Source organism: Heteronotia binoei, chromosome 17 (genome assembly GCF_032191835.1).
Source record: "Heteronotia binoei isolate CCM8104 ecotype False Entrance Well chromosome 17, APGP_CSIRO_Hbin_v1, whole genome shotgun sequence".
NCBI lineage: Eukaryota > Metazoa > Chordata > Lepidosauria > Squamata > Gekkonidae > Heteronotia > Heteronotia binoei.
The window spans coordinates 34,613,385-34,640,952 of NC_083239.1; the positions used below are offsets into that span (position 1 = coordinate 34,613,385).

Consider the following 27,568-nt stretch of genomic DNA (forward strand, 5'->3'; position numbering starts at 1 on the left):
AGACAAACAGACAAGATACTCTCAGCTTTTCCAACCTAGTTCAACATTTCTGAGCTCTTACCCCACAGACTTTTGTCTGCCCTTTAGATTCCCTCAGCCCAGAAATACTAAATTTGGGAGCTTGCAGATCAGTATATGTTCCTCCAGGCTACCACAATGTTCATTTATTTTTTTATTTGAAACACTTCCATGCTGCCTTTCTACCCAATCAGGCTCCTCACGGCAGTGAACATAACAACTGTAAAACAACTAAAACAGAGTAGAAAAGAGCAAGAGTCCAGTGGGTTGCCAATCCCCAGGTGGGGGCAGGGGATCCCCCGGTTTGGAGGCACTCCCCCAGCTTCAGGGTCATCAGAAAGTGGGGAATGGGGGGAGGAGGAAATGTCTGCTGGACACTCCAGTATTCGCTATGCAGACCGATTCCCATAGGGTATAATAGATAATTGATCAGAGGGTGTATGGGGCTCTGGAGGGGCTGCTTTTTGAGGTAGAAGCACCAAATTTGCAGCATAGCATCCAATGCCTCTCCCCAAAAATGCCCTCCAAGTTTCAAAAGGATTGGACCAAGGGAGCCCTTCTATGAGCCCCAAAAGAAGGTAACCCTATCCTTCATTATTTCCAATGGAGGGAAGGCATTTAAAAGGTATGCAGTCAGGCCCGGCGCTGGCCTTTCCAGCGCCCCAGGCGGAAAGCACGCCCCGCCTTCTTTTTTTAATATATTTTTTTCGGGCACGCTGTGTGCACGTGCGGCCAGTGACATCATCAGGTTGCGCGCAGAGCACACAGCCCCCTCTATTCTTGGCTCTTTCCCACTTTAAAATGGGAGAGGGCCGGGAAACCTCCCCCCCCATCATGAGGCTTGCAAAGCAAGGGCCGGGAGACAGTGGGCTGTGTGCACTCCCCATCAGTGCTCTGTGCGGCCCTCTCACCCCCTGCTTCAAAGGGAGCCACCTGGCTGGAGCATCTTCGGCTAGGCGGCTGCGGCGGGGAAAGACAAAGCTTGCGTATTTCGCTCCTAGAGCATGGTACACAAGCCCTGGGCCCGGCCTGCGGCCGCCCACCCTCTCCTTTCCCTTTCCTTCCTTTTGCCTCCCCCCCCCCCCCCGCGCCCAATCAGAGCAAACGGTGCTCGGGCCCTGCTGGCAGCGACATGGCTTGTATCTTACCTTCCAAGAATCCTCTGGAGGAACGGAGTGGGGAGAAGCCGCCCGTGTGTTCTTGGAAGGTAAGATACAAGCCACGTCGCTGCCAGCAGCGTTGCTTGCTCTGATCGGACGCGGCGGGGAGGCAAAAGGAAGGGAAGGGTTAAGGAGGGGGTGGGCGGCAGTGGAGGGCGGGGAAGGCAGGAAGGCAGCACACTGTGATTGGGTGGGGGAGGGAATGGAATGGAGGGGGTGGGTGCTGCGCCGAGGCACGCTTGTGTGTGTGTGTGATGGGGCATGGGGGTGGGCTGCCTGGGTGACGCTGCTGTTTGGAGGCTCCCAAGGAACCCTCTGAAGAGCATAGTTGGGGAAGGCAAAGTGAGTGAGCGGGTGCCTCATGGCGCCCCCGCCCCCAGGCAGGGTAGCACCCGAGGCCCCTGCCTACCTGGCCTATTCCCACGTGCCGGCCCTGTGTGCAGTCCCTTTCAATGTGATGGCCAGGATTCCCTTTGGAGTTCAATTATGCTTATAACAACCTTGCTCTTGGCTCCACCTCCAATGTCTCCTGGCTCCATCCCCAAATATTTCTTGAATTGGACTTGGCAACCCTAGTCCAGTAGCACCTTAAAGACCAGCAAAATTTGTGACAGGGTAGGAGCTTTCGTGAGTCACTGCTCACTTCTTCAGAAACAGCTCCCGGAAGCTCATCCGCCTGCCACAAATTTGGTTAGTCTTTAAGGAGCGACTGGACTCTTGCTCTTTTCTACTGCTACAGATAAATGAATGCAGCTACCCATCTTGAATTAAAATACAATTAAAAATGTAAAATTCAAAATAATAAAAAACAGACAATGCTAGAAGGAGCACCAATAACCACTACTGGGTTTATGGAAGAAAGACATCTTCACCTGCTGGCAAAAGACATTGAGAGAGGGTGACAGGAAAATCTCCCCGGGGAGGGAATTTCAAAGTTTGGGTGCCACAACAGAGAAGGCCTTTTCCCAGGTTGCCATCTGTCTAGACTCAGATGTCAGAGGCAACTGAAGCATGGCCTCTGAGGATGACTGGAGTGAACAGCTAGGTTCATACAGGAGAAGGTCGTCCTTGTTCATCGCAGACCCAGTTTGCTTCTCCCCTGAAAATGGCCTACCAGAGGTGTCAAACTCATTTGTTATGAGGACCGGATCTTCACCTTGTTGGGCTGGGCCATATGTGTCATAAAATGTAATGCCAGATAGGGGAGATATAAACTCAACTAACAGAAGGAAGAGCGGCTTGGCTCAGTAGTTCTGCTGTGCAATTGAGAGAGCCTGGCACAGCAAGCTCTCCTTCCCACACTTCCTCCCCAAGGGAGGAGCTTTGCTCTGCAGCTCCTGTGCGATTGATCAAGTCTGGCAAAGCAAGTTGTGATGCAGAAGGAAGCAAGAGAGGGAGAAGGAAGCAGATGACAATGAGTTGCTCACAGGCCTGATAAGAGGTCTCCGGGGTCCTGATTCGGCCCCCAGGCCGCATGCTTGACACTCCTGGCCTACAAGATAGGGTTACTTTTGGCTTGTCTGAAGCTCTAGTCCCGGTCTGAGGAGAATGACAGTTGAATGCTCCATTGCATGAAGAAGAAGAGAAGGAGGAGAAAGATGATGATAATAATGTTTTAAATGGCCCTTGTTGCAGTAGGAGAGTTTGGGCTACCAATCCACTGTAGAGGCCAGAGAGAGAGAGAGAGAGAGAGAGAGAGAGAGAGATATTTCTCCCCTACCCAATTTACTGAGCAGTTTCTCGATAAGATACAGCAGTAAGATGCCATTGTCTGGGCACTGTTAGGCAGATTATTAAGGCTGAAAGAAAACCAGGTTTCCAGAAAATATTGACTGCTGGTTCCCAGAAGCAGGGAAGTAGCTTAAAACGAAGCAATCCACTTGCCAAGGACTCACACACGTCTTTCAGGATGAAGAACTGGCTTCAAGCCAGAGGACAGAGTGGGTCTGCCCCACGCACGTGCTGGGAGACATCTGCTAGATTCCTGCATGGTGCCAGAATGGAAACCAACAAGCTTCTTAACTCCTTGATCCAACCACTATGCTTCTTTCTCCTTTTGGAAAGCATCATCCCATCTCTCCAGGAAACCTGCTGCAAGCTTCACATAGCCCTTTCTCTTGCTACGAGCGTCGTCCAGACCTCCAGTCAGTGAGACACCTTGTCTCCTTCTGAGAGAAACACCAAAGATAAATAACACTGTGTTATCTCGGTCTTTGTTTCCTTTTTTTCCCCAGACCCCACCTCTGGGTATGGAGGGACCTGTCCTTTCTGGGGGTAAGAGGAAGGGCTTGAAGAGACAGACAGCTGGGAAGGAAGTTAAGGGTTATTTTTAGCAGTGACTGGATGGAGCCAGGGAGGGAACATCAGAGAGTGCCATGCCATGACAAATGTTTGTGAAAGAAGAGAGGGATAAAGGCAGGGTTGCTGGAAGGATAAAGAGGAGGGGAGAACTGCCCACCAGGTCTTGAGCTCCTTGAAGGAAGGAAGGGACAGCAGCGTAATAAATAACTGAGTGGGGGGAAGCCTGCAGAATGCCTTTCCAGAATGCTGAACGTACAGTCTGTATCCCAGAACAGTATACAAGTCCGACTGTTTGCAACCCCATGGACCAAGTCACGCAGGCCCTCCTGTCTTCCACCATCCTCCGAAGTCTGCTCAAATTTGTATTAGTTACATCAGTAACACTGTCCAGCCATCTCATCATTTGCCGTCCCCTTCTTCTTTTGCCTTCTGTGTTTCTCAGCATCAGGATTTTCTCCAGCGAGTGCTCCTTTCTCATTTGGTGGCCAAAGTATTTGAGCTTCAGCTTCAGCATCTGGCCTTCCAGGGTTAGTCTGCTTTGATTTCCCTTAGGACTGACTGATTTGATCTTCTTGCAGTCCAAGGGACTCTCAATTTACTTCTCTGCTATATTGCCGACCATCAGCTTAAATTTGTGAGAGTAGCTGTGCTGGAGCTAGATATGAGTCCAATACACCAGTTTGGTGCAGTCGTTGACAGTGGTGGACACTCTAATCTGGGAGAACTGGGTTTGATTCCCTACTCCTCTACATGCAGCTGCTGGGTGACCTTGGGCCAGTCACAGTTGTCTCAGAGCTCTTCTCTCAAGAGCAGTTCTCTCAGAGCTCTCTCAGCCCCACCTCCCCCACAGAGTGTCTGTTGCGGGGAGGGGAAGAGGCGATTGTAAGCTGCTCTGAGACGCTGAGTGAAGGGCAGGGTATAAATCCTCCTCCTCTTTCACCAATAAAATTTCTGGGTATAAACTTCTGAGAGTCAAAGGTCCGACAAAGGGAGCTTTGACTCTTGGAAACGTGCACCCCTAAACTCTTGAATCTAGCTTTAATTTTGAAACTTACATTTTCCTTTGTTTGCTTTTTCAAGGAAATGCCTCTTCTAAGAGGGTGTGGAATGCTGAATCCAACCTGACCCTACAAAAGCATGTTTTAACCTGCTCATCTTTCATTCAACTCATCCAAACCATGCATTAATCAGGTGTTACATCTCTGCGGCTGAATGATGTGATAAATGAAATCACGGCTCATGGAAACAAGTGTTCAGCATTTCCCAGTTTGCTTCAAAATGCCCTCTGATCTGAATTTCCTGACTTTGCTGTATACGCCCCAGAAGCTCAGCTGAAAACTCAGTTGATACATTTAGCAGCACTATGTGGGGTTGCCAGGCCTTTATTTGTAGAAAAAGCCCAGCAGAACTCATTTGCATATTAGGCCACACCCCCATTGTTTCACATAGGGCTTTTTTTGTAAAAGAAGGCCAGCAGAAAATAATTTGCATACTAGGCCACACCCCCTGACACCAAGTCAGCCGGAACTGCGCTCCTGTGTGTTCCTGTTCAAAAAAAAGCCCTGGGGGTTGCCAAAGGTCTTCTTGCCCAATTTCCTATGCTTTTAAGAGCAGGACAGTAGGCAGTTGGGGGATCCTCTCAGTGCACCACAGTGCATGGGCATCAGTCTGCTATTCCAACTTTATTAACCTTCATTGTTGTTTCAGCCCAATTAGCATAAACTAACAAACACCAGACCCCAACTTGTGACTCTTTTAATCTGCTAAAGACCATTTCCATGACTCTGCATACTAACTCTATATCTAGGATTGCTTGCCATGCCATACTATTGTCCATTCTGAATAAAACTTCGTTGGTCTTAAAGGTGCTCTTGACTCTTTTTGCACCACAGTGGTGTGTGTGTGTGTGTGGGGGGGAGGGAAGCCTCCAACAGGAGAAGTGCAACATCCAGGGGGGGGGGTTTGTAGAAAAAGCCCAACAGGAATTCATTTTCATTTTAGACCACACCCCCTGACATCACCATTGTTTCACATAGGGCTTTTTTGTGTGAAAAGAACCCAACAGGAATTCATTTGCATATTAGGCCACACCCCCTGATGCCAAGCTAGCCAGAACTGAGTTCCTGTGTGTTCCTGCTCAAAGAAAGCCCTGGCAACATCTTTCAAAAAGCCCAAATGAACAGTCACAAATTAGTAAGCAGGTTTTTGAGTTCTCCCGAACTCTTCTTTGGGCTGGACAGGGGAAAACTTGTCTGTTTCAGGTGTGTTTTGGTTTTTCCTTCAAAAACACAGGGGCACTTCCCGCATTTTCAGTTTTCCTCTTGCCTGCACCTCTATCTATCTGCCGTTTCCCCTAATGTCTGCAATTAAATTCCCTTCAAAAAGCAAAAATGTTTAACAGAGGCTTCACGGTTGGTTGTTTAAAATACTGAGAGTTACTTTTAATCTGACCCCCTATAAACCAGGACACCTTTTATTCAACTCGACCAATTCAAGAGTTAATCAGGTGTTACAATTTTGATGCTGAAAAAGGTGATAAATAAAATCATGGCTCATGGAAACAAGCATATACCATCTTCCAAATCTCTTCAAAATGCCCTTTGACCTGAATTTCCAGACTAGCTGTATGACCCCAGATGGTCAGCTAAAAACGCAATGTAGACATCTAGCAGCATTAAAAAATGTTTAAACATTAACCAGGAAGCCTCTGTCACTGTGAGGCTTCCTGGTTAATATGGATAGCCAAATGAGGGGCCCACAAGACTCACGGGGGAATCCCATCTCCATAGGATTGCAAAGTCCAATTTAATAAATAGCTGGGGACTTTGAGGGTGGAACCAGGGGACTTTGGGGGTGGAGCCAGGAGCAAAGTTGTGACAAGCATAATTGAACTCCATCACATTTAAGGGGGCTGCACACCTTTTAAATGCCTTCCCTCCACTGGAAATAATGCAGGATAGGGGCACCTTCTTTTGGGGTTCATAGGATTGGACCCCCTGGTCCAACTTGGAGGGCATTTTGGGGAGAGGCACTGGATGCTATGCTGCAAACTTGGTGCCTCTACCTCAAAAAAACAGCCCTCACAGAGCCCCAGATACCTGCGGATCAATTCTCCATTATATTTTATGGGAATTGGTCTCCATAGGGAATAATGGAGTGCCCAGCAGACGTTTCCCTCCCCCGCCCACTTTTGATGATCCTGAAGCAGGGGGAGGTACTCTAAACTGAGGGATCCCCTGCCCCTACCTGGGGATTAAGCCATCCCTACATCTCCCCCTCATCACTGAGCCCAGTGCTGATCCAAGCCCTGCTACCCACCTTTGAGCCCAGCTCCAGTAGTGGCAGTGCTTGGGAGGCACTCTGAGCCCTGAGGGACCCCCCCCCGCCCCAATGTCATTTTGCTGCCAGGAATGGAGCAGTGCCTGGTATCCCCTGCCACTGTGGCTGACCCTGGAGCAGCTTCCTGCGCACACCACTTCTGTGATTGGGCCCGGAGCAGCTCCCAGTGTCCATCCCCACTGCGAATGGACTCAGAGTGGCTGCTGGAATCTGCTGCAGCCAGTCCTGAAGAAGAAAGAGAAGGGGACTGAATCCACATGCACAGGCAACAGCTTTTTTAAAAATTGGGGGAGAATTTAAACTTCTCCAAAGCATTTTTTTTTTTAAAAATTCAGTTTTTGCTGCAAATAGGGTTGCCGAGCCCCATTCAAGAAATATCTGGGGACTTTGAGGGTGGAGCCAGGAGCAAGGGTGTGACAAGCATAACTGAACTCCAAAGAGAGATCTGGCCATTATATTTAAACGGACTGAGCACCTTTTAAATGCCTTCCCTCCACTGGAAATAATGAAGTATAAGGGTACCTTTTGGGGTTCATAGAATTGGACCCCCTGGTCCAATCTTTTTGAAATCTGGAGGGTGTTTTAAGGAGAGGCACTAGATGCTATGCTGACAATTTGGTACTTCTACCAAATTCTTCATTATACCCTATGGGAATCAGGTATAGGGAATAATGGAGTGCCCAGCAAATATTTCCCTCTCCCCCCCCTTGCTTTCTAATGACTCTGAAGTAGGGTTGCCAAGTCCAATTCAAGAAATATCTGGGGACTTTGGGGGTGGAGCCAGGAGCCATTGAGGGTGGCGCCAGAAGGAAGAGTGTGACAAGCATAATTGAACTCCAAAAGGAGTTCTGGACATCATATTTAAATGCCTTCCTTCCATAGGAAATAATGAAGGATAGGGGAACCTTCTTTTGGGGCTCTCCACCAACAAACCTAATATGATTAGCATGTATAATAGCCTTCTTAGTCAAAATGCCGCTATACGGCCTACACCTATGACTCCCAAAAGCTCATGTAGAGGCCCCCATTGCAGGGTCAATAGTACTAGCAGCAATTTTACTAAAACTTGGAGGATATGGCATTATCCGTCTAACCCTAATCCTCACGCCCACAACTCAAACCATACACTTCCCATTCATTGTCCTAGCACTATGAGGAATAATTATAACTAGCCTAATCTGCCTACGACAAACAGACCTAAAATCCATTATCGCTTACTCCTCTGTAAGCCACATAGGGCTAGTCACCGCCGCCTCCCTTATCCAAACCCCATGAAGCATTCACGGCGCAATACTGCTAATAATTGCCCACGGTCTAACATCCTCTATACTATTTTGCCTGGCCAACACTAACTACGAACGAACCCACACTCGCACTCTTCTTCTAGTACGAGGACTACAACTGGCCTTACCACTAATAACCACATGATGACTACTTTCAAACCTAATAAACATAGCACTTCCACCAACAATCAACCTATTAGGAGAACTAATAATCATTGTTACACTATTCAACTGAAACACAACAACAATCATCCTAACAGGCTCCGCCACACTCATCACAGCCATATACTCCTTATACATCTTCCTAACAACTCAACAAAACAAACTACAAACACACATAATCATCAGCCCCACTCACTCACGCGAACACCTCCTTATGGCCCTACACTTAATCCCCCTACTACTTCTACTCACTCACCCAACACTCATTCTATAGTACGTAAGCATAGTTTAATAAAAACACTAAGTCGTGGCCTTAACAATAGAGGTCCTCACACCTCTTGCTAACCGAGGTGGTTACAGCGAACTGCTAACTCACATCCCCGGGCCAAGCCCCCGGCCATCTCTACTTTCAAAGGACAGCAGAACTCCAATAATCTTAGGCATTATCGCTTCTTGGTGCAACTCCAAGTGAAAGAACGTGTCCAATCTACTATTCTACTCCACCTTAACCCTCATAGCCCTAATACTCATCCAGCCCCTACTATACCCAACCTCACCGACCCAGAACATAAAACTCGCTGCCATGCTTAGCCTAATACAAACCACTATCTTTCTCTACTCAAACACCAACTCCATCACAACAAACTTCATCTGAACGAACTCACTATTCAACCTACAGGCCAGTTTTCTATTTGATCGTTATACCATACTATTTTTACCCATCGCCATCTTTATCACCTGGTCTATCCTACAATTCACATCATGATATATACACTCAGACCCCAACCAAGAAACCTTCATAAAATATTTGCTCCTATTTTTACTTGCCATATTAACCTTGACCACAGCAAACAACATAGTACAACTATTCGTAGGCTGAGAAGCAGTTGGCATCATATCATTCCTTCTAATCGGCTGATGACATGCTCGCACAAACGCTAACACCTCAGCCCTACAAGCAATCATTTATAATCGAATCGGGGATATTGGCCTATTATTATCAATATCCTGACTAGCAATAAACTTCAACACATGAGAAATACAACAACTATTCTCTCACAACATCTCCCAAACCCTGCCAGGGTTGGGATTAGTCCTCGCAGCAATAGGAAAATCCGCACAATTCGGACTTCACCCCTGACTACCATCAGCAATAGAGGGCCCAACCCCCGTGTCCGCACTATTACACTCAAGCACAATAGTTGTAGCCGGAATCTACTTACTAATCCGCCTACACCCGCTACTACAAAACAACCCCACCATTCTCTCACTATGCCTGTGTATCGGCGCCATAACAACCACCTTTGCAGCCCTCTGCGCCATCACACAAAACGACCTCAAAAAAATTATTGCCTTCTCAACATCTAGCCAGCTAGGACTAATAATACTCACCGTAGGACTTAACCAGCCAGAACTAGCATTCCTACACATCACCACTCACGCATTTTTCAAAGCAATACTATTCCTCTGCTCCGGCTCCATCATCCACAGCCTTAACGATGAACAAGATATCCGTAAAATAGGGGCCACACAAAAAACACTACCAATCACTACATCCTGCATAACCCTGGGCAACCTGGCCCTAATAGGAGCACCATTCCTTGCTGGCTTCTACACAAAAGATGCAATCATTGAAGCCATAAATACATCAACCCTCAACGCCTGAGCCCTATCAACTACACTATTAGCAACAACCCTTACCACCGCTTACAGCCTACGACTAACCTTTTACACACAACTGCACAACTACACAACCCCCGCCACCACTCAACCCCACACCTTATAGAATCAAACAAAAACCAAATCAACCCAATCCTCCGCCTAGCCACAGCAAGCATTATAGCCGGCTTAGTAATTACATCAACTACACAAACCCTAACAATACCAATAACTACTAAAATCTCCGCAACCTTGGCACTCCTACTAGGCCTCCTATGTACAATTGACCTCCTACAACACACCTCATTTATAACCAACACCACAAAAACCACACCACACCAAAACCTAACCCAACTCATATTCTTCAATATCACAAACCACCGCCTATTACCAATAACCAGCCTTACTTCTGCTCGCTCAACAGCCATACAACTAAATGACATAACATGATACGAACACATTGGCCCAATAATAACAAAAACCTTCAATATCAAACTAGCAACCACCCTCTCCACAACCAACACCGGCCTCATTAAAACCTATTTAACTACCCCCCTACTACTCTTAATCGCCTGCCTAATCTTGACCTTCCTTTACGGAGCCCGTAGACTGCCCCGCTCCCACCCCCGAATCAACTCTATTACAACAAAAAGCGCTAACAACAACCCCCCCCCACAAAAATAACATCGGCCCACCACTAGAAAACAACAACCCAATTCCACTAAAATCTCCCCGCAAATTAAAAAGTCCAACACTCTCTACACCCTCCACACCCAAAAACCCACCTCACAAACCCCCCACAAAACACACACCAATAACTACAGCTACAATATACCCCACCAAATACCATAAAACAGAATAATCCCCCCACCCCTCAGGATAAGGCTCCGCCGCTAATGCCACAGAATATGCAAAGACAACAAGCATGCCACCCAAATAGATCAAAAATAAAACCAGCCCAACAAACGACCCCCCCTAAACCAACCAACACACCACACCCACCCAAAGCCCCAACAACAAGACCCCCTGCCCCATAAAACGGAGACGGACTAGACGCCACTCCAACCAACCCCAAAACAAAACACACACATCAAAAAAACTAAATAAGACATCATTACCATCTGTACTCTAACCAGAACCTTGGGTCCGAAAAACCACTGTTGTACTTCAACTATAGTAACATAATGTCCCCCATCCGAAAAACACACCCAATCATAAAAATCATGAACACCTCTTTAATCGACCTTCCAACCCCAACAAACATCTCCGCCTGATGAAACTTCGGCTCACTCCTAGGACTATGCCTAATGCTTCAAATTGCCTCCGGCTTATTTCTAGCAATACACTACCCTTGCATTCTCCTCCGTCGCACAAATCTCTCGAGACATCAACTATGGCTGATTAATCCGAAACCTTCACGCTAATGGAGCCTCAATATTCTTTATCTGCCTTTATCTACATATTGGCCGAGGCTTATACTACGGCTCTTATCTTTACAAAGAAACCTGAAATATTGGAGTCCTACTAATATTCTTAACAATAGCCACAGCCTTTGTAGGATACGTCTTACCATGGGGCCAAATGTCATTCTGAGGGGCCACCGTAATCACCAATCTACTTTCCGCCCTACCATACATTGGCCCAACACTAGTAGAATGGGTGTGAGGGGGGTTTGCAGTAGACAATGCGACCCTAACCCGATTCTTTACATTTCACTTTCTACTTCCATTTGCCATCCTAGCAATAATACTTTTACACCTCCTTTTCCTCCACGAAACCGGCTCTACCAACCCTACCGGCCTTAACTCAAACACAGACAAAATCCCCTTTCACCCCTATTTCTCGTACAAAGACCTACTCGGGGCAACAATACTAATAACCACTCTTATAGCCCTGGCCCTACTATTCCCATACCTGCTTAGCGACCCAGAAAACTTTACACCCGCCAACCCCCTCGTCACTCCCCCCCACATCAAGCCAGAATGATACTTCCTATTTGCCTACGCCATTCTACGATCCATCCCAAACAAACTGGGCGGTGTCTTAGCCTTACTTATATCCATTATAATCCTTTTCCTGGTCCCAATAATACACAACTCAAAACACCGGACCTCTCACTTCCGCCCACTCACACAAACCCTCTTCTGATCACTAACAGCAACAGTTCTTATCCTGACCTGAATCGGAGCACAACCAGTAGAAGACCCATTTATCCTAATCGGCCAACTAGCCACAGCCCTCTACTTCATAATTTTCCTGCTAGAAATGCACCCACAATCCTACACTCACAGTCCAAACATATCCAGAAACTAACATATTATATATATATATATATATATATATATATATATATATATATATATATACATATACATATTATTACAAGCACCTTCCACTCAATACCGGGCCCCGCCACCATATTTTGAACCCTCACAAAATTCGGCCTTGTCACTGTAGTTTATACTCTATTTAAAACCCGGCCCTGAAGTTGCCGAAATGGAAGTCTCCTTCCCGAAGACACACTGTCTTGGTCCTAAACCTAACATTATCTCCAACCGCACTCATACATGCAAGCATCAACCCGCCAGTGCAAACGCCCAAACCACCACAACGGAGCAGGTATCAGGCACACCCAAAAGTAGCCCAAAACATCTAGCTATGCCACACCCCCACGGAACTCAGCAGTGGTAAACTTTAGGCCATGAGCCACCCCTAAGCTCGACCTAGTGACGGTTACCCTAAGGCCGGCAAACCCCGTGCCAGCCGCCGCGGTTACACGGTGGGCCTAAGATAATAACACCCGGCGTAAAACGTGGCTAAAGCATCAAAGTTTATCCTTAGAACTAAAAACTTAAAACAAAGCTGTAAAATGCACATGTAACAAGAACAACGCCCGTATTTCTAACACTAGACTACCTTGACCCCACGAAAGCCAAAACACAAACTAGGATTAGATACCCTACTATATTTGGCCATAAACCCAGGCATTCCCACTTACAAAACTGCTCGCCAGAGAACTACAGTCAAACAAGACTCAAACTCAAAGGACTTGACGGTGTCCCACATCAACCTAGAGGAGCCTGTCCTATAATCGACAATCCCCGTTACACCTTACTCCCCCTTGTAACCCCAGCCTATATACCGCCGTCGCCAGCTTACCTTGTGACAGAACCAAAATTAGCAAAAAAGCACCCACAAACACGTCAGGTCAAGGTGTAGCTCATGGGTGGAGCAGAGATGGGCTACATTTTCTAACAATAGAACAAACCCACAACAACATGAAACTTTGTCCCCAGGTGGATTTAGCAGTAAACTGAACAAGAACATTCAATTGAAACCTGCTCTGGGACGCGTACACACCGCCCGTCACCCTCCTCAACTAACACCGCACAACTACATAAACCAAATAACCTAACAAGATGAGGCAAGTCGTAACATGGTAAACGTACTGGAAAGTGCGCTTGGCTAAACAAGAAGTAGCTTAAACTAAAGCATCTGGCTTACAACCAGAACATGTTCACCGGAACCTCCTTGAGCCAAAACCCTAGCCACCACATCACCAAACAACCAACAACCAAAACCAAACCATTTGCCACGCCTAGTATCTGCGACAGAAAAGCGCCCACACGCAATAGCAAACAGTACCGCAAGGAAACAGTGAAAGAAAAATCCAAACCAATGCACCAAAAAGCAGACTTCAGCCCCCGTACCTTTTGCCTCATGGTTCAGCAAGCAAACACCAGATAAAACGAACTAAAACCTGTTTCCCCGAATCCAGACGAGCTACCTAAGAGCAAGCACACGGATACACCCATCTCTGTGGCAAAAGAGCGGGAAGACTTTTAGGTAGAGGTGAAACGCCTATCGAGCCTGGTGATAGCTGGTTGCTCACTAAATGAATCTAAGTTCAACTCTAGCCACCCCACCATAAACACCGACTACCCCCTGCCCTCCGCTAGAAGATATACAATAATGGAACAGCTTTATTGTAATCGAGTACAACCGAAATTAGAGGAAAACTAAATATCGTTCACGTAGGCCCTCAAGCAGCCATCAAACAAAACCGCGTCAAAGCGACACATACAAAAATACTAAACCAAATCAAAACCCCCTACAACAAATCGAGCTACTTTAATCAAACTTAAAGGAAACACTGCTAAAACTAGTAATAAGACAAACCGCCTCTACTGCACCCCTATACATCATACCGGATAAACCAATGACAATTAACAGCCTAAAAAAGAACTATAAACTAACTCAAGCCCCCTTACCATAAACCACTGTTACCCCAACACAGGCGTGCACATAGACAGCTTTAAGGCTGCAAAAGGAACTCAGCTAATCCTGCTCCACCTGTTTACCAAAAACACCGCCTTTAGCTAACCAAGTATTAAAGGTACCACCTGCCCAGTGAATCTTTTAAATGGCCGCGGTATCCTAACCGTGCAAAGGTAGCGTAATCACTTGTCTCCTAATTAGAGACTAGTATGAACGGTCACCTGAGAGCAACCCTGTCTCCTGCAGCAAATCAATGAAACTGATCTCCTAGTAAAAAAGCTAGCATTACACCACAAGACGAGAAGACCCTATGGAGCTTTAAATAACATCACTAATAACAAATTTTTCCCGCCTACTGACCACACCATAAATAATAGTGACACTTTTAAGTTGGGGCGACTGCAGAATAAAACAAAACTTCCATGACCAAAAATCAACTCATTCTAGACAAACATGTCGAACATACCCACCACAGACCCAGTACACACTGATCACCGAACCAAGTTACCCTAGGGATAACAGCGCCATCCCCTTCAAGAGTCCTTATCGCCAAGCGGGGCTTACGACCTCGATGTTGGATCAGGGCACCCAAGTGGGGCAGCCCCTACTAAAGGTTCGTTTGTTCAACGACTAACGCCCTATGTGATCTGAGTTCAGACCGGAGCAATCCAGGTCGGTTTCTATCTGTGCACCATCTTCTTCAGTACGAAAGGACCAAGAAGAAAGCGCCCATACCACTAGCACGCGCCCCCCAATACTCTGACTATAAAACTAAAGAACAAGCGGCCCTAAACCAGCCCTAAACCAGGGCCAAGCTGGGGTGGCAGAGCCAGGTAAAATTGCATGAGACCTAAGCCCTCATACGCAGAAGTTCAAATCTTCTCCCCAACCATGCCCCTACTAATAACCTACCTGTTAAACCCTGCCACACTAATAATCCCAGTATTACTAGCCGTTGCATTCCTAACCCTACTAGAACGTAAGCTACTCGGATACGCACAGCACCGAAAAGGCCCAAATATCGTCGGACCCTATGGCATCATCCAACCAGTAGCAGACGGACTGAAACTCTTTACCAAAGAGCCCATCCGCCCAACCTTTTCCTCCCCATTACTATTTATCCTAACCCCTACCCTGGCCCTACTATTAGCCTTAACCATATGGGCCCCAATAACCATACCAAAACCACTACTAGATATCAACCTCGGCCTACTACTAATCCTCGCCCTATCTAGCTTGATAGTCTACTCAATTTTATGGTCTGGCTGAGCCTCCAACTCAAAATACGCCCTAATTGAAGCACTACGAGCAATCGCACAAACCATTTCATACGAAGTAACACTAGGAATTATCCTCCTTTCAACAATTATATTATCTGGCGGATTCACAATACAAACGTTACTAACCACACAAGAGCCAGCCTGACTACTAACCTGTACTTGACCCCTAACAATAATATGATACATTTCTACAATTGCCGAAACCAACCGAGCCCCATTCGACCTCACAGAGGGCGAATCAGAACTGGTGTCAGGGTTCAATGTAGAATACGCAGCTGGCCCCTTCGCACTTTTCTTCCTCGCAGAATACGCCAACATCCTAATAATAAACACACTATCGTGCATTCTATTTATATCTCCAAACCCCCTAATTACCCCAAATATTTTTACTCTAAACATTATACTAAAAACAACCCTACTCACCCTAGGCTTCCTATGAGCACGAGCCTCCTACCCACGATTCCGATATGACCAATTAATACACCTGCTATGAAAAACCTTTCTCCCGCTCACCCTAGCAGCATGCCTACTATATATCTCCACCCCAATTTCCCTAGCAGGACTCCCCCCCCCCATGACCTAATCACGGAAGCGTGCCCGAACAACCCAAGGACTACTTTGATAGAGTACACAACAGAGGTTAAAATCCTCTCACTTCCTAGGCGAACGGGTTACGAACCCATACTACAAAATCCAAAACTTTGTGTACTTCCAAAATTATACGACCCCTAGTAAAGTCAGCTAATTAAGCTTCTGGGCCCATACCCCGACAATGTTGGTACCCACCCCTTCCTATACTAATGAGCCCCTTAATCTGAACAACCCTCATCACCAGCCTTACAATAAGTACGGTTATTATCATAACCAGCCACCACTGACTTCTCGCCTGACTTAGCCTAGAATTAAACACCTTAAGCATTCTATCAATCATTATACGCTCAAACCACCCACGAACAACCGAAGCAGCAACAAAATACTTCCTTATCCAAACCACCGCAGCCACACTAATCCTCCTCGCAAGCACAATAAACGCCTGACAAACAGGCTCCTGAGACATTATACAATCCTTCTCTCCCTTCGCCACAACTATCTCCACCTTGGCCATCATAACAAAACTTGCCATCGCCCCAGCACACCTATGATACCCAGAAATCCTCCAAGGCTCCACTATAACCACAGCACTAATAATCTCAACATGACAAAAAATCGCCCCACTAACACTACTCTACCTATTAATCAATCACCTTTCAACAAACACCGTACTAATGCTAGGCCTCACATCAGCTCTCCTCAGAGGATGAACTGGACTAAACCAAACCCAAACACGAAAAATCATGGCCTTCTCCTCCATTTCCCACATAGGCTGACTAATTAGCTCTAGAGAAAAAGGCCCAGCAACGACTATACTACTTAAGACTCTTAAGATCACTACAACTGTCAGGGAGTCTGCTGGTTGCCTTTTATCGTAGTTCCATTGAGAGCATTTTATCTTATTGCCTCTGCGTGTGGTTTGGGAGCTGCACGGAAGCAGAGAGAAGGGTGCTCCAAAGAGTGACGAGAAGAGCACAAAAGATTTGTGGATGTACTCTCCCCTCATTGGTGGATCTGTATAATATGGCATGTAAAAGGAAGATACAAATGATCCTAAGGGACCATACACATCTGGGCCATTTGCTTTTTGAGATCTTACCGTCAGGTAGACGATATAGAGTGTTGAAGGCTAGGACAAACAGATTTAAGGACAGTTTCTATCCAAGTGCTGTGGTTAGGTTAAATGCAGGGTTATGAAGGATTATCTGTTTTAGATGTATTTAATGGTTTAAATGGTTTTAATGGCTTTATGAATGTTTAATGGTTTTATGAATGTTTATTTAATGGTTTAAATGGTTTTAATGGTTTTATGAATGTTTATCCGTTTTAGATGTATTTAAATGGTTTTAATGGTTTAAATGGTTTAATGGTTTCAGATGTATTTAAATGGTTTATGAATAGGTGTGTTTGATGTGTTGGTATGTTTGTGGAAGAGCACCTCATTTCGTTGCTCTCTTTTTGTTGAGAACAATGACAATAAATTCATCTATCTATCTATCTATCTATCTATCTATCTAATTACAGCCCTATGCCTAAGCCCCAGCCTAGCTACACTAACTATAATCACCTATATAACTATAACAACAACAATATTCCTCTCCCTAACTACATCCTCATCCAAAACACTACAAGACCTAGGGGTCTCATGAACCCATTCACCAATCCTATTAACAACCACAATACTGGCCCTACTCTCCCTAGCAGGCCTCCCGCCCCTAACCGGCTTTATACCAAAACTGCTGATTCTAAAAGAACTTGTAACAATAAAACTGCTACTTCTAAGCACAACACTAGCCCTCACCAGCCTCCCAAACTTAGCCTTCTACACCCGCATAGCCTACCTAACAACCCTAACAACCCCCCCCAACACAACAAACTCAGAACATAAGTGACGATTCAAGACCCCAATAACACCTCTTACCCCTACAACAGCCCTACTAACAATATTAACCCTACCAATAACCCCACTACTATACCTAACCACTTAGAAGTTTAGGTTAACATTTAAACTCGGGGCCTTCAAAGCCCCAAATAGATCAACAACACATCTAACTTCTGAAGGCCTGTAAAACTCTATATTACATCTCCTGAATGCAACTCAAACACTTTCATTAAGCTAAAGCCTTACCAGACTGACGGGCCTCGATCCCGTAACACCTTAGTTAACAACTAAACACCCAAGCCAGCGGGCTTCAGCCTACCTTCTCCCGTCTAAAAAAACGGGAGAAGCCCCGGCACCTTTTAGGGTGCTGCGTCAAATTTGCACTTTGCTGCTTCAGGGCCTGATAGCAAGAGATTCCTCTGTCTGCGGGGCTACAACCCGCCACCTGTCTCGGCCATACTACCTGTGACCCTAACTCGTTGATTTTTCTCAACTAACCACAAAGACATCGGCACCCTGTATTTGCTATTCGGTGCATGAGCTGGCATAGTTGGCACTGCCCTAAGCCTTTTAATCCGAGCCGAAGTTAGCCAGCCCGGCGCATTAATGGGCGACGATCAAATTTACAACGCTGTTGTAACAGCCCACGCCTTCGTTATAATTTTCTTCATAGTAATGCCTGTTATAATCGGGGGCTTCGGAAACTGACTTGTACCACTAATACTGGGCGCCCCCGACATAGCATTCCCCCGAATGAACAACATAAGATTTTGACTCCTCCCCCCTTCCCTTCTACTCCTATTAGCCTCTGCAGGGGTAGAGGCCGGAGCGGGCACTGGTTGAACTGTATACCCGCCTCTTGCCGCTAATCTAGCACACGCAGGCCCATCAGTAGACCTAGTCATCTTCTCCTTACACCTTGCTGGTGCGTCATCAATTTTAGGGGCTATTAACTTTATTACCACCTGCGTAAATATAAAACCCCCATCACTCTCACAATACAACACCCCTCTATGTGTGTGATCCGTATTAATCACTGCAGTACTCCTACTACTAGCCCTACCAGTCCTTGCAGCCGGAATCACAATACTCTTAACAGATCGGAATCTGAATACCACCTTCTTCGATCCTGCAGGAGGGGGAGACCCAGTATTATACCAACATCTATTTTGATTCTTTGGCCACCCAGAAGTGTATATTCTCATTCTTCCCGGCTTCGGCATGGTATCACACATTATTACCTACTATGCAGGGAAAAAAGAGCCCTTTGGCTACATAGGAATAGTCTGAGCTATAGTTTCAATCGGCTTCCTAGGCTTTATTGTTTGAGCACACCACATATTCACTGTTGGCATAGACGTAGATACACGCGCATATTTCACATCAGCCACAATAATCATTGCTATTCCAACGGGCGTGAAAGTATTCAGCTGACTTGCAACTCTGCATGGGGGAATAATCAAATGAGAAGCCCCCCTTCTATGGGCTATGGGTTTTATTTTTCTATTCACTGTCGGAGGTTTAACTGGCGTAATTCTTGCTAACTCTTCACTAGATATTGTCCTACACGATACATATTATGTAGTTGCCCACTTCCGTTACGTATTATCAATAGGAGCAGTGTTTGCAATCATGGGAGGGTTTGTCCATTGATTCCCACTATTCACAGGATTTACCCTACACCCAACATGAACAAAAGCCCATTTTGGATTAATGTTTATCGGAGTTAACTTAACCTTTTTCCCACAGCACTTCCTAGGACTAGCAGGCATGCCACGACGATACTCAGACTACCCTGATGCCTACGCCCTATGAAACACTATCTCATCAATTGGCTCCCTAATCTCTATAGCCGGAGCCATTGTTATAACATTTATTATCTGAGAGGCCTTTGCCACTAAACGCACCCCATCAATAACAGGCCCAATACACGCTAATTCAGAGTGACTCCACAGCTGCCCACCACCATATCACACCCATGAAGAACCCATACTCATCTACACCCCAAGCAAGAGATGAGGGACTCGAACCCCCTCCTCCTAGTTTCAAACTAGTTACACTACAACCTACATGCTTATCTCTTTGGGACCCTAGTTTATACACAATACATAGCACTGTCAGCGCTAAATTAAAAGTAAAATCCTTTGTGTCCCCATGGCACACCAAACCCAACTAGGCTTTCAAGATGCAGCCTCCCCAGTCATAGAAGAACTTTTACACCTCCACGACCACGCCATAATAGTCGTCTTCCTAATTAGCGCATTCATTCTATACATCATTACCCTAATAATTACTACCACTCTAACTCACACAGGAACAATAGACGCCCAACTAGTAGAGACAGTATGAACAATCTTGCCAGCCATCATCCTAGTACTTATTGCTCTACCATCATTACGCATTCTATACCTTATAGACGAAGTCAATAACCCCCACCTAACAATCAAGGCCGTCGGACACCAATGATACTGAAGCTACGAATACACAGACTATGAAAATCTAATATTCGACGCCTACATAGTACCAACACAAGACCTACTACCAGGCACATTCCGGCTTCTCGAAGTAGATCACCACATAGTAGTGCCTGCAAACTCCCCAACCCGTATACTAATTTCAGCAGAAGATGTACTACACTCCTGAGCCCTCCCATCACTAGGCATCAAAACTGATGCCGTTCCAGGACGACTTAACCAAACAACCTTTACAGCCACACGCCCCGGTCTATTCTACGGCCAGTGCTCAGAAATTTGCGGCTCTAACCACAGCTTTATACCCATCGTAGTAGAAGCCTCAACAACCAACGACTTTGAAAACTGGTCATTAATGATACTCCAAACATCCTTAAGCAGCTCCACGAGCGCTGGTCTTTTAAACCAGAGGAGGGACTACAAACCCCTTAAGGCATGCCACAACTCAACCCGGCTCCTTGATTCTTCATCTTTACGCTAGTCTGACTAATCCTGCTATTTCTACTAAAACCAACTTTAACGGGACTAAAAAATACCCCTCAGCCACAACCCTGCATCACAAAACACACGCCAACCCCCTGAACCTGAACATGACATTAGACCTATTCAGTCAATTTATAAGCCCACAAAAACTAGGAGTCCCCTTAATCCTATTAGCCCTTCTTCTCCCTACACTACTTATATCCACACAAACTCGCATAATCCAAAATCGCACATCCACCATCCAAGGACACCTTATACTCCTAATTACTAAACAACTATTTAGCCCACTTAATAAAACCGCCCACCCATGAGCACTCCCCCTTCTTACAGTAATACTCCTTCTCTCTATAATAAATTTAACTGGCTTACTGCCGTACACCTTCACCCCAACCACACAACTTTCAATAAATATGGCCCTAGCAGCACCCCTATGACTCATAACTGTACTAACAGGACTCCGCACCCAGCCAACCACAGCACTCGCCCACATACTACCAATAGGCACCCCACCCCTACTAATCCCCACACTAACCCTTATTGAGACAGTCAGTCTCTTTATTCGCCCTCTTGCCCTAGGAGTACGACTTACTGCTAATCTTACAGCTGGTCACCTGCTCATTACCTTAATCTCCCTAGCTGTAACAACACTACTGCCTTTAATACCCTCAATCAGCCTGATCACACTAATCCTACTTTTACTTCTAACTCTACTAGAAATTGCTGTAGCAATAATCCAGGCCTACGTATTTGTACTACTATTGAGCCTATACCTACAAGAAAACACCTAATGACCCACCAAGCTCACAGTTTCCACATAGTAGACCCAAGTCCTTGGCCCCTCACAGGAGCCATAGCCGCCCTCCTAATGACCTCAGGCTTAGCAATATGATTCCACTATAATACCCAAGCCCTTATAAACCTCGGCCTATTAACGATACTCTTCACAACATACCAATGATGACGTGACATCATTCGAGAAAGCACATTCCAAGGGCACCATACAAAAACAGTCCAAACCGGCCTACGCTATGGAATAGCCCTATTTATCACCTCTGAGGTATTCTTTTTTCTTGGCTTTTTCTGAGCCTTCTACCACTCAAGCCTAGCCCCTGCCCCAGAACTAGGGGGCCTATGACCCCCAAATGGAGTTACACCATTAAACTCTTTCGAAGTGCCACTACTCAATACCGCAGTACTTCTCGCATCCGGTGTAACAGTCACCTGAGCACACCATTCTATCATAGAAAATAAACGCCAAGAAGCAACCATAGCCCTAACCATAACAATCCTTCTAGGCAGCTACTTCACCCTACTCCAAGCAATAGAGTACTTCGAAGCCCCTTTCACTATCGCTGATGCAACATATGGCTCAACATTCTTTGTAGCAACAGGCTTCCACGGATTACACGTTATCATTGGCACTACTTTCCTACTAATTTCCCTATTTCGACAAATCAACTACCATTTTACAACAAGCCACCATTTTGGCTTTGAAGCAGCCGCATGGTATTGACATTTCGTTGACGTAGTGTGACTATTCCTATACATCTCAATCTATTGATGAGGCTCCTACCCCCTTAGTACAATATAATACAAAAGACTTCCACTCATTTAATCCTAGATTAACCCTAGGAGGGGGTAAATGAAACTTGTCTTGCTTGTCAGCCTTGCCTTATCACTAACAGCCGCCCTTATCATCATTAGTTTCTGACTTCCACAGACATACCCAGACACAGAAAAACTGTCCCCCTACGAATGCGGATTTGACCCCCTCGGCACTGCCCGCTTACCTTTCTCCATCCGATTTTTTCTGGTCGCAATCCTATTCCTCTTATTTGACCTGGAAATCGCCCTACTACTCCCAACCCCCTGAGCCATCAACTCCACTACAAACACTACTTTGAACAACCCTGCTAATCTCCCTCCTGACCATAGGACTTATTTATGAGTGACTCCAGGGGGGCCTAGAATGGGCAGAATATGGCCACTAGTTTAACAAAAACTACTAATTTCGACTTAGAAAATTCTGTGTGATGCAGGGTCGCCAACATGACAATCACCCACTTTATCCCAATTATAACATTTATACTATGTACAACAGGCCTAGCGCTATGCCGAAAACATCTCATCTCCTCCCTACTCTGCATCGAAGGTATGATACTCACCTTATTCACCTCCCTCGCCACTATTTCCCAAACACTGAGCCACACAACTACCACAGCCCAACCCGTAATCCTGCTCGCCATCGCAGCATGCGGAGCAGGCACCGGGTTAGCCCTCCTAGTAGCCACAACACGAACCCATGCCTCAGACCATCTCAAGGCCCTTAACCTACTAAAATGCTAAAAGTCCTAATCGCCTTGGCAATACTTACCCCAACCATACTACTACTGCCCGCCAAACACATTCTCACTACCACCCTCGCCTACTCAATAATTACTGCCATATTTACGCTAAAATGGTTTTACCAACCACTTAACCTCAAGCCCTTCATATTAAACACATGATTCATACTAGACCACATCACAACCCCCCTGGCCATCCTATCAGCTTGATTACTACCACTTATAATTCTCGCTAACCAAAATCTTGCGGCCTCCAAACCAAATAGCCGAAAACGAACATTCCTTATAACCTGCACCATACTACAAACCACACTACTACTCACATTTACTACAACAGACCTTGTAATATTCTATGCACTCTTCGAAACAACTCTTGTTCCAACACTAATCCTAATCACCCGCTGAGGGGCTCAAACTGAGCGCCTTAATGCTGGAACATACTTTATCTTTTATACCCTAACAGGGTCATTACCACTACTAATTGCCCTACTTTACATCCACTCAACCAGCAACCACACACTAATTCCCAATGGGGGGGGTATTTTGGGGAGAGGCACTGATGCTATACTGAAAATTTGGTGCCTCTTACCTCAAAAAAACAACTCCCCCCCAGAGCCCCAAATACCCGTGGATCAATTCTCCATTATTTCCTATGGGAATAAGTCTCCACAGGGAATTCCCAGCAGACATTTCCTTCCCCTGCCCCTGCTTTCTGATGACCCTGAAGTGGGGAGAGGGCCTCCAAACCTGGAGATTGGCAACCCTATCAGTGATTCCACTTTTTTTTTAAAAAAAATTTTTTTTGGGGGGGGATTTAAACTCCTCCAAAGTTTTTTCTTTTTGTTTCAGGTTTTGCTGCAAACCTGGAGGGTGTCCTGCATTTCAGGGAAATATATCAGTGTGGCTCCCAGGCCTCATTTTGGGCAGGAGCTCACAGGAGTGGAGCTCTGGAACCTCTAAATCTTATTGTGCTCTTTCTTTCTCAACCTCCCCCCTCCGCCGTGAGCTGGATTAACAACTAGGCCAAGTAGGCACTGGCCTATGGGCCCCCACGCCTTTAGGGGCCCCAGGTCAGCCCCCCATTCCCCCCCCCCCGCTTGCAGCCTTCCCAGCTAGGGTTGCCAAGTCCAATTTAAGAAATATCTGGGGACTTTGGGGGTGGAGCCAGGAGACTTTGGGGGTGGGGCCAGGAGACATTGGGGTGGAGCCAAGATCAAGGCTGTGACAAGAATAACTGAACTCCAAAGGGAGTTCTGGCCATCACATTTAAAGGGACGGCACACCTTTTCAATGCCTTCCTTCCATAGGAAATAATGAAGGATAGGGGCACCTTCTTTTGGGGCTCATTGAATTGGACCCCCTTGGTCCAATCGTTTTGAAACTTTGGGGATATTTTTGGGAGAGGCACTATATGCTGTACTGAAAATTTGGTGGCTCTACCTCAAAAAACAGCCCCCCCAGAGCCCCAGATACTCACGGATCAATTCTCCATGATTTTCTATGGGAATAAATCTTTATAGGGAATAACAGAGTTCCCAGCAGACATTTCCTTCCCCTCTCCCCGCTTTCTGATGACACTGAAGCGGGGGGAAGGCCTCCAAACTGGGGGATCCCCTGCCCCCACCTGGGGATTGGCAACCCTATTCCCAGCCTGCACGCACAGCCAGCAACTGAGCTGCTCTTTGCCCAACTTGCCTGGTGCGACTGCTGCTAGTATTGTCGCCAAGTTTGCCTCTCTCTGCCTCTCCCCCACAGCTTTGTAAAAGGGGCTTTTAAGAAGATGCCTGCAGGCTGCAACGGGGGCCTGGGCCAGGCACTCAGACTGTAAGATAATTTGTGAGGGGGCTCCCAAGATTTTGACTGCCTAGTGGCCTTCACAGGATTTAATCCGGCACTGCCCCCCTCCCACAATACTTGCTTCTGGGCTCCATTGTTCAACCCCCCTGTGAGAATTTTGCTGAACTCTTAACATCTGATAAACATTCTAATATCCCCGCCCCTCAAAAAAAAAAAAAAAAGGAAAATTACCGAAACATATAAAGAAGACAGATGGCAATCTTCATCATGCCACTGTGGCCACATAGGAGAAAGTCATTTAAAAAGTATGATGGGAGTAAGGTTTTATTAGGAAAATTATAATTCAAGAAGCATTTGAAGTAGATGCTGAGCTGATATGATTTAGACTACCTTCCGGTGATGTCAGGGGGGTATGGCAGATGCAAATGAGTTGCGCTAATGAGCTCTGGCACCTCTTTTTCTACAAAGTGACCCCTGGTGTCTCCAACCTGCAGAACTAGATATCTGCAGATGGGAGCCACATGTCATTGTTAGATATATAGATTTCCATTTAAATGCTGGCAAGGCATCTAAGACAGGCTTTCCTCAGAGAGTGGAAGGAAGGAAACTGCAGGGAGGGAGGCAGGCTGGTAATGCAGAAAACGTGTGTGTGTGTATATATATACATACTATTAGGTTGTTGCCAGCTCCATTGTGATGAGGTTGTAGCTCAATTTAGCCACAGAACAGTATGGGCCAGCATCTGGGGTAGGCAAGCAGGAGATTTGCCTCCTCCCATCCTTGCAAAGAAGTGTGCTGAAAACTGAAGTAAGAAAACTTATGGTCAGTGGCAGGGCTGATGTCGACTCTATCAAATGGATGAGGTTGGCATTTGTAGACAGGGGTCATTTTGTAGAAAAACAGGTGGCAGAGCTTATTAGCATAACTCATTAGCATATACCACCCCCTCACCAGCCAAAAGCAATTTGACAAAAGAAAACAGAGCCCTGGGTGAGTGAGGCCTTTTTGGGATGGGCTTGAGATCCAGCCAGCCCAAGCAGGCCTCCTCATCTGGGGCTCTCCTTGGCTGCGCCCCCCCCCCCAAAAGGACAGCAAGCCACCCACCGCCCAAAATCACATAAGAAATGGTGGCGTGGGCTTCTCCAGGGGTTAATGAGGGCTGCTGGGGGCGTGGCAAAGCTCCTGGTGGCTGGCTGGCTGCTCCCCTAATCCAGGGATTGCTATGCAGCTGCACCTACTATTCAATGGACAAGGTAGGTGGGGAAGAAGAGGAAGAACCTTCAGAAAGGTTCAGGAGCTGTGCTCCTGTGAGCTTCTGCTGAATTCATGGTCTGTTTGTAGATGGCACTGAACCTTAAATCGTCCTCAGTGTGATACTACTGAAGTGTCAGACAAGATGAGCATCAGAATTGCATTGGCAGATGTGCTATTTACAGGGGTCGTTTTGTAGAAAAATGGTGGTGGAGCTCATCCAGGGATTGTTATGCAGCTGCACCTACTATTCAATGGACAAGGAGGTGAAACTCTCAGAAGGAAGAGGTGGAACTCTCAGAAAGGTTCAGGAGCTGTGCTCCTATGAGCTCCCACTGAATCCGAGGCCTGACTGTTTATATTCTAATATTCTTACTTTAATTGGTCTAATAGAGCAACCAAAGTACAGGAAATTACATAGGCAGGTTTATGACATATAACACCCGACGAATGATACATCCCCCCCCCCAACCTAATCTTAATAGTCCCTCCTGATCAATGTGTGGATTTTCTGATCTCTTCAGCATTTCAGCATGCAGAGCAATTACAATATTTAAAGAACCCCTGAGCTATATCTGTTCTGCATTCTCTGGGCATAACATCAGCTCTCACTAAATTGTCCCTCAAGTTCTGGGATCTTTTGAGAGCTATCATGGGTCTCTCCTTGCAATCAATAAATGCCGGTGTTGCCTCACAATAATCCATATGTATGTGCTTTGGTGGTGTATGTTTAACTAAAAATAATTCTATTGGTTCCTTTAATCTGCATTTTGTCCTGAAGGAGCTGCCTTCTATTGGTAAAGACCTCCTTTTACTGTCTCTAAGGTCCTCACAAAGATAGCCTCTCTGTAAAAACTGCTGTTCTAACAACTTTGTCTCCTTAAGGACTACCCCTTCTAACAGCTCTGCCTTTCTAAGGACTACGCTTTAAAAAGTATTTATTGCCGGATCTGTAACTCGAAGGTAAAAAAGTGGATTTAGGGTGTGGTGTACTGGAGTTGTTACCAAAGAACACTCTGAGTTTACTAAGCCTCATAAATTTAACAAACTCTGTTTGTTTGAAATTCATCATATTGGGAACTAGTTTTTGAAAGGGTAACCCTTACATAAGGAGTTAGAAACACAGCCACAATATGTAAATCATAATTAGACATTGGAAGAAAAAAAAGGCATTGTGGGATTTGGCCCCAGATTCCTAAGGATCTTGTAGTTTGGTGTAGAGGTTAAATATAAGGACTCTTATCTGGAAGAACCAGGTTTGATTCCCC

At 46.0% G+C, this 27,568-nt stretch overlaps 4 pseudogenes; all 4 read left to right on the plus strand.

The window, feature by feature from the left end:
- Positions 1-1,150: 1,150 nt before the first annotated feature.
- Positions 1,151-8,608, plus strand: LOC132585780 (NADH-ubiquinone oxidoreductase chain 4-like; annotated as a pseudogene).
- Positions 8,609-8,930: 322 nt separating this feature from the next.
- On the plus strand, positions 8,931-10,372 carry LOC132585781 (NADH-ubiquinone oxidoreductase chain 5-like; annotated as a pseudogene).
- Positions 10,373-11,106: 734 nt separating this feature from the next.
- On the plus strand, positions 11,107-14,992 carry LOC132585783 (cytochrome b-like; annotated as a pseudogene).
- Positions 14,993-18,376: 3,384 nt separating this feature from the next.
- LOC132585784 (cytochrome c oxidase subunit 1-like) lies at positions 18,377-20,037 on the plus strand (annotated as a pseudogene).
- The last annotated feature ends 7,531 nt before the right edge of the window (positions 20,038-27,568 follow it).